Genomic DNA, 13,284 nt, shown 5'->3' with positions numbered 1-13,284 from the left:
GAGCAAAAACCAAGCCATGAGGTCGAAGGAACTGCCTGCTGAGCTCAGAGACAGGATTGTGTCGAGGCACAGGTCTGGGGAAGCCGACGAAAAAAAATTCTGCTGCATTGAAGGTTCCCAAGAACACAGTGGCCTCCATAATTCTTAAATGGAAGAAGTTTGGAACAACCAGGACTCTCTCTAGAGCTGACCGCCCGGCCAAACTGAGCAATCGGGGGAGAAGAGCCTTGGTAAGAGAGGTGACCAAGAACCCGATGGTCACTGGCTGAGCTCCAGAGATCCTGTGTGGAGATGGGAGAAACTTCCAGAAGGACAACCATCACTGCAACACTCCACCGATCTGGGCTTTATGGCAGAGTGGCCAGACGGAAGCCAAACAGTTCAATCTTGGTTTCATCAGACCACAGATTCTTGTTTCTCACAGTCTGAGAGTCCTTTCTGTGCTTTTTTTCAGACTCCATGCGGGTTTTCATGTGTCTTTCACTGAGGAGAGGCTTCCTTCTGGCCTTTGTCAACTCTACATTTTATCATCTCCAGCCATGTGACTTTTCGGTGTAGATTTAATTATGATGAAAGTGGGGTTGTATCAAAGCGGGGTCGTATCAAAGCGGGGTCGTATCGAAGCGTGCTGCATCGAAGCGTGCTGCATCGAAGCGTGCTGCATCGAAGCGTGCTGTATCAAAGCGTGCTGTATCAAAGCTGTACCTCTGTTACCAAGGCCCTTCTCCCCCGATTGCTCAGTTTGGCCGGGCGGCCAGCTCTAGGAAGAGTCCTGGTTGTTCCAAACTTCTTCCATTTAAGAATTATGGAGGCCACTGTGCTCTTGGGAACCTTCAATGCAGCAGAATTTTTTTGTAGGCTTCCCCAGATCTGTACCTCGACACAATCCTGTCTCTGAGCTCTGCAGGCAATTCCTTCGACCTCATGGCTTGGTTGTTGCTCTGATATGCATTGTCAGCTGTGAGACCTTATATAGACAGGTGTGTGCCTTTCCAAATCATGTCCAATCAATTGAATTTACCACAGGTGGACTCCAATCAAGGTGCAGAAACATCTCAAAGATGATCAAGAGAAATAGGAGGCACCTGAGCTAAATTTCAAGTGTCATAGCAAAGGGTATGAATACTTATGTAAATGTGACATTTCAGTTTTTTCTTTTTAATAAATTTGCAAAACTTTCTAAAATCCTGTTTTCTCTTTGTCATTATGGGGTATTGAGTGTAGATTGATGAGGGAAAAAATGAATTTAAACGATTTCAGCATAAGGCTGCAACATAACAAAATGTGAAAAAAGTGAAGGGGTCTGAATACTTTCTGAATGCACTGTACACAGTTATGACCAAAAATATTGGCATCCTTGCACTTTCTTAAAATAACTCACAATTTTCTCTAAAAATAAGTTGAAATTAACAAAAGTATTTGGTCTCCACAATTCTTTATTTCACTGTTAATATTACAGAGCCTTTGTTTTTGATTTAGAAGTTAATATATCCTTTTAAATCAGAAAATTAAAAGAAATGACATGGACAAAATTATTGACACCCTGGACTTGATATTTGTTAGCACAGCCTTTGGACAAAATAACTGCAGTCAATCACTTCCTATAGCCATGAATGAGCTTCCTACACCTCTACTGGCAGTTTGGCCCACTCTTCTTGTGCAAACTGCTCCTGTTCTCCCACATTTGAAGGGTGCCTTCTCCCAACTGCTGTTTTCAGATTTCCCCACAGGTGTTCAATGGGATTTAGATCTGGACTCTGCTGGCCGCTTCTGAACAGTCCAACGTTTTGTCTTGAACCATTCCTGGGTGCTTTTTGAAGTGTGTTTGGGGTCATTGTCCTGCTGCAAGACCCATGACCTTCGATGGAGACCCAGCTTTCTGACACTAGATTGAACATTGTGCTCCAAAATGCCTTGGTAATCTCCTGATTTAATGATGCCATGCACACATTCAAGGCACCCAGTACCAGAGGCAGCACAGCAACCCCAAAACATCACTGAACCTCCTCCATGTTTGACTGTAGGGAAGGTGTTGTTTTCTTTGAAGGCTTCATTTTGTTTTCTGTAAACAGAGAGATGATGTGTTTTATCAAAAAGCTCTAATTTGGTCTCATCTGTCCACAGGACATTCTCCCAGGATTTTGGCTTGTTCAGGTGTATTTTGGCAAACTCCAGTTGGGCTTTCTCAGCAGTGGGGTCCTCCTGGGTCTCCTACCATATAACCCCCTTTCATTGAGTTTGCAACAGAAGGTGCGAGTTGAAACTGTCGTACCTTGTGTCTGAAGGTCAGTTTGAATCTGTTTGGCAGTTGATCGAGGTGCTTTCTCCACCATTCAAGCAATCCTTCGCTGCAATCTTCAAACGAGTTTTCTGTTGCGGTCACGTCCAGGGAGGTTGGCTACAGTGCCAGGGGCCTTAAACTTCCTGATAACATTGCGTATGGTGGACGCAGGAATATCAAGGTCTCTGGAGATGGACTTCTAGCCTTGAGATTGTCCATGCTTGGCTACAATTTTGTATCTGACCTCCTCAGACAATTCTCTGGTTTTCTTTCTTTTCTCCATGCTCATTGCAGTACACACAGTGACACAAAACAGCAGAATGACTCCTTTTCTCAATTCAAACTGGTTGAATAAGTGATTTTTCTATTGCAGGCACCTGCAACTCACCATAGGTGAGTTCAATTACAAAGTAAAGGAGAATCACCTGCTTTAAATCTAATTATTTCTAACAACTTTGAAAAGGTGCCAATACTATTGTCCGGGCCATTTTAGGATTTCTGTGTGGAATAAGCTAAGATTTAGTAATTTTTTCAGGTTTTTTTGGTTTTGTTCCACTGTAAACCAAAGAAATACAAATGTGGATCCCAAAATATTTTTAGCTCTGACGAGCAGCTCTATGAGAGGACCGCGTTGTTGTTCTTGTTGTTGGGGTGCCTTTTTGAATAGCGCATGCGCATACACTCGGACGTGCGTTGGTATGAGGTAAGAACATCGCGGACTAAAATCGCGATTTGTTTGAAGAAACCAGAATAAATTTAGCAACAAAGACAACATGAATGTTTTCATATCAATCTCGTTTCACAGAACTTGACACAAATTAGGTGTAATTATTGAATAACGCATGCGCATACACTCGGACGTGCCTTGGTATGAGGTAAGAACATCGCGGACTAAAATCGCGATTTGTTTGAAGAAACCAGAATAAATTTAGCAACAAAGACAACATGAATGTTTTCATAGCAATCTCGTTTCACAGAACTTGACACAAATTAGGTGTAATTAACATATATACAGACTTTGCATTTAATATGGAATATTTTTTTGTGTGGGTGAACTTACTTTTCAAGATGTCTTAGAACCAAAAGTTCATTGGAATTATGTTGAAATTATTCTAGATTTTGTTAATGTGACCTTTAAAAGAAACAAAAACCACATTTGACATTTCAAAACAAATAAATTGATCCTTGAAAGTGATGTAAACTGATATCGAACTCAATTCACGGGCAGTACTGTGTTAAACTTCTGTGCGTTTTCCAGAAGTATCTCTTTATTTTGCACATTAGCCAAAAATGTTTTTAACAAAAACAAAAGTTAAATTACGACTGGGATTACCGACAGTAAAATTACAGTTCAGTACTTCGTGTAACCGCCACGAGCATTCAGGAGAGCACGTACACGTTGAGGCATGCTGTTCACGAGATTTGCCAAGGTTTGGACCGGAATCGCTTGCCATGCAGTTACAATAGCCTGCTGCAATTCATGCACAGAGGTCGGCTGCTGGTCCAAGTGGTTGATTTGACGCGTTAATTCTGCCCACAAGTTCTCTATCGGATTCATATCCGGGGACATGGCAGGCCACTCCATATGCTCTACACCACGGTCAGCAAGAAAGTGTTGGATCATGCGAGCACGATGAGGCCATGCATTGTCATCTTGGAAGACAAAGTTTCCTCAAAAGGCTGCACGAGCAAATGGAAGCAATGTTTCTTCCAGAATGGCCCTGTACTTGAACTGGTTCAGCTTTCCATTCAGAACAACCAGGTCACTTTTGCCCCCTGCATGAAAAGCAGCCCAAACGGTCACCCCAACACCTCCAGCTTGGACTCTTGGCACTATACAATCTTTGTTGTAGGCTTCATGCACTTGTCTGCGCACTCGGATGCGGCCATCTTGACGATAGACCACAAATCTAGACTCGTCACTGAAGGTCACGTGATTCCAGTGTCCTGGCTGCCATTGACGGTGCTCTCTGGCCCACTGCAATCGGCGCTGGCTGTGTTGTCTGGTCAGGCGTGGCTTTCTCAGGGGACGCCGCCTGGCACGATAGCTTGCTTGAACCAGTCGTTGGTTGACTCGCCTTCTGGATACAGGCACATTTGTCAGTTGCTGCCACTCAGCCCTAAGCCGATTAGCTGACTTGGTACGGCCATTGCGGACTAACCGGTGCAGCTGGCGATCATCCCTCCTTGTGGCTCTCCGGGTACGTCCTGGCCTCGGTATTGGAGTAGGGACACCCCTCTGAGCATTTCGTTTCAGGATCTTTGACACCTGACCTTGAGTCATGCCATACTGCCGAGCAATAGCACGCTGTTTCATGCTGTAATTTCGTAAAGCCACCACTCCATGACAAACAGCATTGTCGAGTTGACGGACCATCTCCAGAGGAAGTGGCAATAACTTTTGGAGACGTGCAGCAGTTGTTTTCCACTAATACAGAACGCAACAACCCTTGTATACCCGACTGTGAAGCCAATCGTCAAATGCACCTGTCCGTACATTTTGCCATGCCACCTGTGATATAATCCTGTTGTTGACTTCTTGCTGCGACAGACAATCAGTGATATGGTTCTTTTAACAAATAAATCACCAAAGTGTAAAAGAAACTCACCAGATTGATATACTGAGTTAAGAAAGTAAACCTAAGTCAAGAAAAAAAATATATTCCATATTAAATGCCAAGTCTGTATATATACATGAAAACAATTTGCACAGGCGCCGAGCCTCGGGGATGTCAATCTACACGTCGCAGCTGGTGACCACACTGTGGTCATTTTTCTCTTGATTTATTTCAACAATTTTCTGGAAGAAATGGTGCATTATTTGGAAAAAGTGCAAGGGTGCCAATATTTCTGGCCACGACTGTGTGTGTCTGTATGTATATACAGACTTGGCATTTAATATGGAATATTTTTTTTGTGGGGGTGAACTTACTTTTCAAGATGACTTAGAACCAAAAGTTCATTGGAATTATGTTGAAATTATTCTAGATTTTGTTAATGTGACCTTTAAAAGAAACAAAAACCACATTTGACATTTCGAAGCAAATAAATTGATCCTTGAAAGTGATGTGAACTGATATCGAACTCAATTCACGGACAGTACTGTGTTAAACTTCTGTACGTTTTCCAGAAGTATCTCTTTATTTTACACATGAGCCAAAAAAAATTTCAACAAAGACATAAGTTAAATTATGACTGGGATTACGGACAGTAAAATTACAGTTCAGTACTTGGTGTAACCCCCACGAGCATTCAGGAGAGCACGTACACGTCGAGGCATGCTGTTCACGAGATTTGCCAAGGTTTGGACAGGAATCGCTTGCCACGCAGTGACAATAGCCTGCTGCAATTCACGCACAGAGGTAGGCTGCTGGACCAAGTTGTCGATTTGACGCGTTAATTCTGCCCACAAGTTCTCTGTCGGATTCATATCCGGGGACATGGCAGGCCACTCCATATGCTCGACACCATGGTCAACAAGAAAGTGTTGGATCATGCGAGCACGATGAGGACGTGCATTGTCATCTTGGAAGGCAAAGTTTCCTCGAAAGGCTGCACGAGCAAATGGAAGCAATGTTTCTTCCAGAATGACCCTGTACTTGAACTGGTTCAGGTTTCCATTCAGAACAACCAGGTCAGTTTTGCCCCCTGCATGAAAAGCAGCCCAAACGGTCACCCCACCACCTCCAGCTTGGACTCTTGGCACTATACAATCTTCGTTGTAGGCTTCATGCACTTGTCTGCGCACTCGGACGAGGCCATCTTGACGATAGACCAGAAATCTAGACTCGTCACTGAAGGTCACGTGATTCCAGTGTCCTGGCTGCCATTGACGGTGCTCTCTGGCCCACTGCAATCGGCGCTGGCTGTGTTGTCTGGTCAGGCGTGGCTTTCTCAGGGGATGCCTGGCACGATAGCCTGCTTGAACCAGTCGTTGGTTAACTAGCCTTCTGGATACAGGCACATTTGTCAGTTGCTGCCACTCAGCCCTAAGCCGATTAGCTGACTTGGTACGGCCATTGCAGACTAACCGGTGCAGCTGGCGATCATCTCTCCTTGTGATTCTGCGGGGACGTCCTTGCCTCGGTATTGGAGTAGGGACACCCCTCTGAGCATTTCGTTTCAGGATCTTTGACACCTGACCTTGAGTGATGCCATACTGCCGAGCAATAGCACGCTGTTTCATACCGGAATTTCGTAAAGCCACCACTCCATGACAAACAGCATTGTCGAGTTGACGGACCATCTCCAGAGGAAGCGGCAATAACTTTTGTAGACATGCAGCAGTTGTTTTGCACTAATACAGAATGCAACAACCCTTATATACCCGATTGTGAAGCCAATCGTCAAATGTACCTGCCCTTACATTTTGTCACGCCACCTGTGATATAATCCTGTGATTGACTTCTTGCTGCGAAAGACAATCAGTGACATGGTTCTTTTCACAAAGAAATCACCGAAGCGTAAAATAAACTCACCAGATTGATATACTGAGTTCAGAAAATAAACCCAAGTCAAGAAAAAAAAAATTATTCCATATTAAATGCCAAGTCTGTGTATATATTGTTACGGACGCGGTTTAGATGTTATTTTGACCGAGCGGTGGTGTATTACCGCGACCTAACAGTTATTCCCCGACTAGACCCCGATTCCACCCAGACGTTGACCAAATCGCGCTATGCTAAATCAATGATGGAAAGGACACAACGACTGGGATAGATGAAACGACGCAAGGGGTACAGTTCTCAAGACCTCCGGAGGAGGATATAATTACAGTGGTGGAGAAAAGGGGTAGATTACAAGGTAGTGAGGTAAAGACACAGAAGAGATAGGCACTTAATTACAGTCTTATCTTATCCCAGACAGACCACAGACAAACGGAACAAGGCTGACTTACACAGGGATTGATGGCAGGGAAGGACAGGTAGTTCGATAGCACAAGGTGCACCTTGGCTCGGGGACAGGATCAAGCACGGTCCAAGAGATGCAGGGAGGCCTCACAGCGCTCGGAGGGTACGTCTTGCTTGCTCCAAGCTCAGCGCGCATCTCTTGGACCGTGCTTGATCCTGTCCCCGAGCCAAGGTGCACCTTGTGCTATCGACTACCTGTCCTTCCCTGCCATCAATCCCTGTGTAAGTCAGCCTTGTTCCGTTTGTCTGTGGTCTGTCTGGGATAAGATAAGACTGTAATTAAGTGCCTATCTCTTCTGTGTCTTTACCTCACTACCTTGTAATCTACCCCTTTTCTCCACCACTGTAATTATATCCTCCTCCGGAGGTCTTGAGAACTGTACCCCTTGCGTCGTTTCATCTATCCCAGTCGTTGTGTCCTTTCCATCATTGATTTAGCATAGCGCGATTTGGTCAACGTCTGGGTGGAATCGGGGTCTAGTCGGGGAATAACTGTTCGGTCGCGGTCATACCAACCGCTCGGTCAAAATAACATCTAAACCGCGTCCGTAACAATATATACTGAAACGCAAAAGAAACTTCCCACCTTTGAAACCTTTAAATATCAACAATAACACTGCGTGTAGTAAATGTGTGAACTTATTTGTGGACAATAGTGTCCTCACTGTCAGACAAAATGGTCACGGATGGTCACTTGAACCTTCAATGGTCACTTCATAGCACAGCTGTTGAACAGCCGTTTTGACTGTCAGTGATTAGCCAAGGGGTACGGGATGATTTTAATGAGCTGCACGTGATGTCTTGATATTGGCTTTAAAAAGGCCAGTGCAAAATGGGCATTTCAATCAACATGCCACGATTGTCAAGGGATCAACGGCAGCGTGCCCTGGGCATGCTGCAAGGCGGACTGAGCTACCGTGAGGTGGCACGTCGCCTTGGCTGTTCACACCAGACGATATCGGCCCTGGTGGACAGAGACACCCTCCACAACTCTGCAGATGACAGACCTCGATCAGGGAGGCCAAGAGTCACCACTGCAAGGCAGGACAGGCAGATGGTCCGAAGTTTGAAACCACTTGTTTGAAATGTAATAAAATTGTAACAGTTCAAAATAAAACAAACCAACAATTGCTAATTGAAACATTGGCATTTTATTGATGACATGTCAAGTTTTTGACCAAGATACACCATCTCATCAGTTTGTTCTCCAGTACAGAACAGCACAGGGTGCAATGTCAGTCCCCTTTCAATAGCGTGTGTGGCCACCATTGTTTTGGATACAGGCAGTGCATCGTCGGCGTATACTGCCTACCAGTCTTTGGATGGATTGCTGCTGGATTCTGTCCCACTCAGTCCTCAATGTCTGAAGCAGCTCTGCCCATGTCCTGGCCCTGCCAACTACGCGTCTCCCAAGCTCATCCCACAGGTGCTCTATGGGATTCATGTCAGGGGAGAGCGCAGGCCACTGCATGGTGTTGATGTTCTCGCCTTGGAGAAATGCAGTGGTAAAGCGAGCAGCATGGGGACGAGCGTTGTCATGCTGAAAGGTTCTCAGTTCTGGGTGGTCTAGCAGGAATGGCAGCAGATGAGGTCGCAGGATGTTATCCACATACCGCTGGGCGTTAATATTCCCATCCACAATCACCAGTGGCGTCCTGTACCGGCCTGATATGGCGGCCCACACCACACTTGGGCCACCCCACCTGTTGGCTTGACGCACGCAACAATCGGCATATCGCTCGCCAGTTCTTCTCCAGACACGCTCACGCCCATCAGGACTGTCCACATAGAACCTTGACTCATCGCTGAAAGCGACATCGTTCCACTGCGCCAAGGTCCACCGCTGATGCTGCTGGCACCATCTCTGTCGGTTGCGGCGATGGGCAGCCGTCATCACGGGGCCTCTGTATGGTCTTCTGGCAGTCAGACCAAAGTCATGCAGTCGTCTTTGTGCAGTATCATTGGAGATCCGTGGGTTTGCACGCCCCGGAGTTTCTGCCGCAGTGCGGGATGCTGGACGGAATCGATTCCGCAGGTGACTTCGGACCATCTGCCTGTCCTGCCTTGCAGTGGTGACTCTTGGCCTCCCTGATCGAGGTCTGTCATCTGCAGAGTTGTGGAGGGTGTCTCTGTCCACCAGGGCCGATATCGTCTGGTGTGAACAGCCAAGGCGACGTGCCACCTCACGGTAGCTCAGTCCGCCTTGCAGCATGCCCAGGGCACGCTGCCGTTGATCCCTTGACAATCGTGGCATGTTGATTGAAATGCCCATTTTGCACTGGCCTTTTTAAAGCCAATATCAAGACATCACGTGCAGCTCATTAAAATCATCCCGTACCCCTTGGCTAATCACTGACAGTCAAAACGGCTGTTCAACAGCTGTGCTATGAAGTGACCATTGAAGGTTCAAGTGACCATCCGTGACCATTTTGTCTGACAGTGAGGACACTATTGTCCACAAATAAGTTCACACATTTACTACACGCAGTGTTATTGTTGATATTTAAAGGTTTCAAAGGTGGTAAGTTTATTTTGCGTTTCAGTATATATATATTGTTGCGGATATGAGGATTGTATTTTTTTTATTGTGTGCTTTATTATTATTATTGCTTGATTCTGGCCCCTCCTGCCTCCAGTGTTGTGTAAAGGTCAAAGGGCGTCCCGGTAGTTAATTCCATAAAGCATACATTGAAGGACACTATAAAACCCTTGTTCAGTAGTTTATTTCCTTATTATGTGTATCAGGTTAAGGCTTTGTCTTCCATTAAAATGACACTCCATTGCACCAAGTGAAAAAGATAGATTCCCTTCATCTTTCATTCCCATTCCCAAAACCTCCATTTCCCCTTTCGTCAATTGCCATTCGCATTGCCAACTACAATTGCCGCCATTGAACATGTGCTCGGGTTGGGGAAGAAAGGCGTGCCCGCCCGTCGTCATCAAGGGCGGAGCCAGAGGGTCGCGCGACCAACCAGGGCCGAGGTGAGCACACCGATGGGCGTGTCCTAAAAGCCGGCGGCTTAATCGCCGGAGGCGTTATAAAAGCGCGCGCGCAAGGTCCGGCAGAGAGAGAGAGAAGGGAGATCATCCAGCAGCGATTCTTGTCCAAGAGAAGAGATCATCGAGCAGCGATTCTTGTCCAAGAGAAGAGATCATCCAGCAGCGATTCTTGTTCAAAGGAGATCATCCAGGGAAGCACAAAGCCTGCTATTCGTCGCCTTGCTCGCCAGCAGCAGCGTCCACAGCAGCAGCAGCAGTGGCGGCCACAGCAGCAACAACACTCAACAGCCGCTTGGGGCCTGGACGGCGGTTTTGAGCAGGGCCACGAAGGAACGGCGGCTGCTAAACGTGCCGATCGTGCTGCAGGACCCCTTGGACTTTCCTCTCCCTCCAGCCATCCACCTCCTGCCCTTTCCATCCTTTTGAGTACGTGAGTTTGTTCTGTTTGTTCTGTCCTGGGTATTTCATTAAGTTTGTATAAGCTAGGTTGGTTGCACTGTGTCTAAAATCTTCTGTAAATTATTTTCTTATCTTTCCTTCTTCCTTGGTTATTTTGAGGCTGTATATAGTAGGAATAAATTTAGTAGTATTTTCAACCTTTTTGTCTCCTCCTTCTTCTTCACATCCGTGTCGCTTTTGTCTTTTCCCTATTGAATATCTGTGGCGCGATACGGCCAACGTTTGGGGATCGGGTGAATCGGGGAAACTGTTAGGTCGCGGTGCCATCCGCTCGGCAAACAACATCCTTATCCGCGGACCGTAACAATTGGTGTCAGGAGTGTCGGATTCGGACCTGGGACTAAATTCATTTAGCCCAAATTTTGGACACAATTGTACAATTGGCGTAACAATTGGTGTCTGGGAGTGAGATTCGAGGCCCGAACCAAATTTTTAAAAAACATCTAGAAAAAAAAATTTGGTCAAAATTTGGAGCAGCCGAAATTTGTTTTGTTTTACAAAACCCGAATTTTGAAATCGCGCCATGGCTGGTCAAGGCGATCGGATGCAGGTGGGTGAACTAGGAGAGGGGTTAGGAGTAACCCAGGATCAAATGGAGGGGAGCAAAGAGGAGGTGGTTGAGGAGGTATCAGGCGCACAAGATGGCGCCCTCGCGCACATGGTTATGGCGGCGCCAAATGTAGCCGCGCCCGTGGTCGCGGCAGCCGAGCCAAAGATGCCAGAGTACGTGCGAGTCTTTATGATTCAAATGATGGCAAAAATGGACGCCATGATGGACAAAACAAGGTGTGATCGGGGAAAATTAGAGGGAATAAATGACCGGGCCAAATAAGTAAATGAGGGACTGGCGAGGGACAAGGCCAGGTATGAGGCAAAGCGGGTGGAAGGGGACATTGACCGTGGGGTGGGCGAAAAGGTCCCAAGGGTGCACGAGGAGGTAACGCGGGTCGAGAAGCACTGGTTGAACGAAGTTGAGAAAAGCACGGGTAACTGGACCGGGGTAGAAATCGCGACACGGGGTTTGGAGCAGCCGGCGACCGCTGAGGTAGAGGAGGGTGTTTTATTAAAGCCAGCGGTCGTCGAGGTGAATAAAGAAAAAGCAGTGCTGGGAATTAAAATTGAAGAGATGACGGAGGTAGCCCGGGAATTGCAGGGAGAAATGGAAAATGTGCAAGGTCTGTGCTCAACTCATAATGGTGTGCTACCTAACAAAGTGAGCGGGTAGATTTGAGCGAAGTGAGCGGGTAGGTAGGAGAAGGGAATCCTCCAGGTGAGTCGTGCTGTGTATTGTGCGGGTAGATTTTGTAGAAGGGGGTTTGGCGCGAAGAGAATAGTCGCGCGATTGGGATCGATATGGCACCCGGGCGTTGGTAAAGGGTCCCGTGTGAGTGGAAATGGCACGCGTGTGAAAAAAAAGTGTGCGTCAAGGGGTGAGCGTGTTACGAAGCGCGAGTGTGATACCGAGTGCGAGCGAGAATGCACGTCAGGGTGTACGGAGTGTGACACAGGGAGTGAGAGTGATACTGAGTGTACGTGCGAGGGTGAGAGTGACCCGGAGAGTGAGTTGGTGGTGGAGCGGGTGCGAGAATGCACGCTTGGAATGGTTGAGGGTGTGCGAGGAAGCACACCTGAGTTGGTCATGGCGCGGGTGTGGGAGAGCCCATGTGAGCGCGTTAGTGGGTGGATGCCAGAGTGCACGCCCATGGTGAGTGGTACGGAGTACGTACCAAGGGAGAGTGCGCAAGACGGTGCGCGAGGTGTGTTAAAAGAGTGCGAATGGTGAGTGTGCGTGAGAGGTGTGGTGTGTAACAGGGAGTGCGTTGGTGGAATGGACGAACGGCGTTGGAGCACCGAGCTCGGTGAGGGTGAAAGGGGTAGCGTATGCGTGTGAGCATGCAGGTGAAGCATCGACGGTAACCGGGTTATCGGTTAGAGCGACGGATAGCCGATGCGAGCACTCGGGGCGTGGTGGGCTTTGTTGGATGCGAGGCCCAGCGCGGATCAAAGCTGCGTCGTTTCTCTTCGAAGCGTCGTTGCTGATTCGGGCTTGGCCCCGCCCCACACGGTCGACTCCGGGCCTTATCGAGCGAGGCGACCGGTCCGGTTCAAGGGCGAGTGGGAGGAAGCGGAACGGTGCCCCCTCGCGGGGACAGGGTTCCGACCGGGGGAGATTGAGCCATCGGGCCCGGGACCGCAAGGTACCGCGCCGAGATGGTGCGTGGAATCTCGGCCCGACCAAACCACCTCCCTTGAACCGAAAGCCGGACGGATTCAACCTGCAGGCGACCAAACCACCCGAATTCATTGCTCGGCTTTGCGAAGCCGAGTTAATGATGTCATGACGCACCGAGGCTAGGATATAGCGGACTGTGATGATGATGATGATACTGATAGTGTTTTGATCCGAAATTTAGAAAAGTGAATAGAATTGGCAGTAATTGGAAATTTTTGATTGGTTGAAATTTGGTGAGCAAAATTGGTAGTGGAAGATGCCCGATGTGGTGGGATGGCAACTCTGTCATCCCTCACAGCGGGGGCAAAGGAGCACTAGTTTATGGGGTTTATGGCAGTGTAAGCTCGCCGAGGGAGGGTTTGGATAATGTGTAGGGACCTAGAAGATGACAATAGGTAACG

Source organism: Myxine glutinosa, unplaced genomic scaffold (genome assembly GCF_964187855.1).
Source record: "Myxine glutinosa unplaced genomic scaffold, kmMyxGlut1.1 SCAFFOLD_802, whole genome shotgun sequence".
NCBI classification, from domain to species: Eukaryota; Metazoa; Chordata; class Myxini; order Myxiniformes; family Myxinidae; genus Myxine; species Myxine glutinosa.
This window is presented reverse-complemented; position numbering follows the sequence as displayed.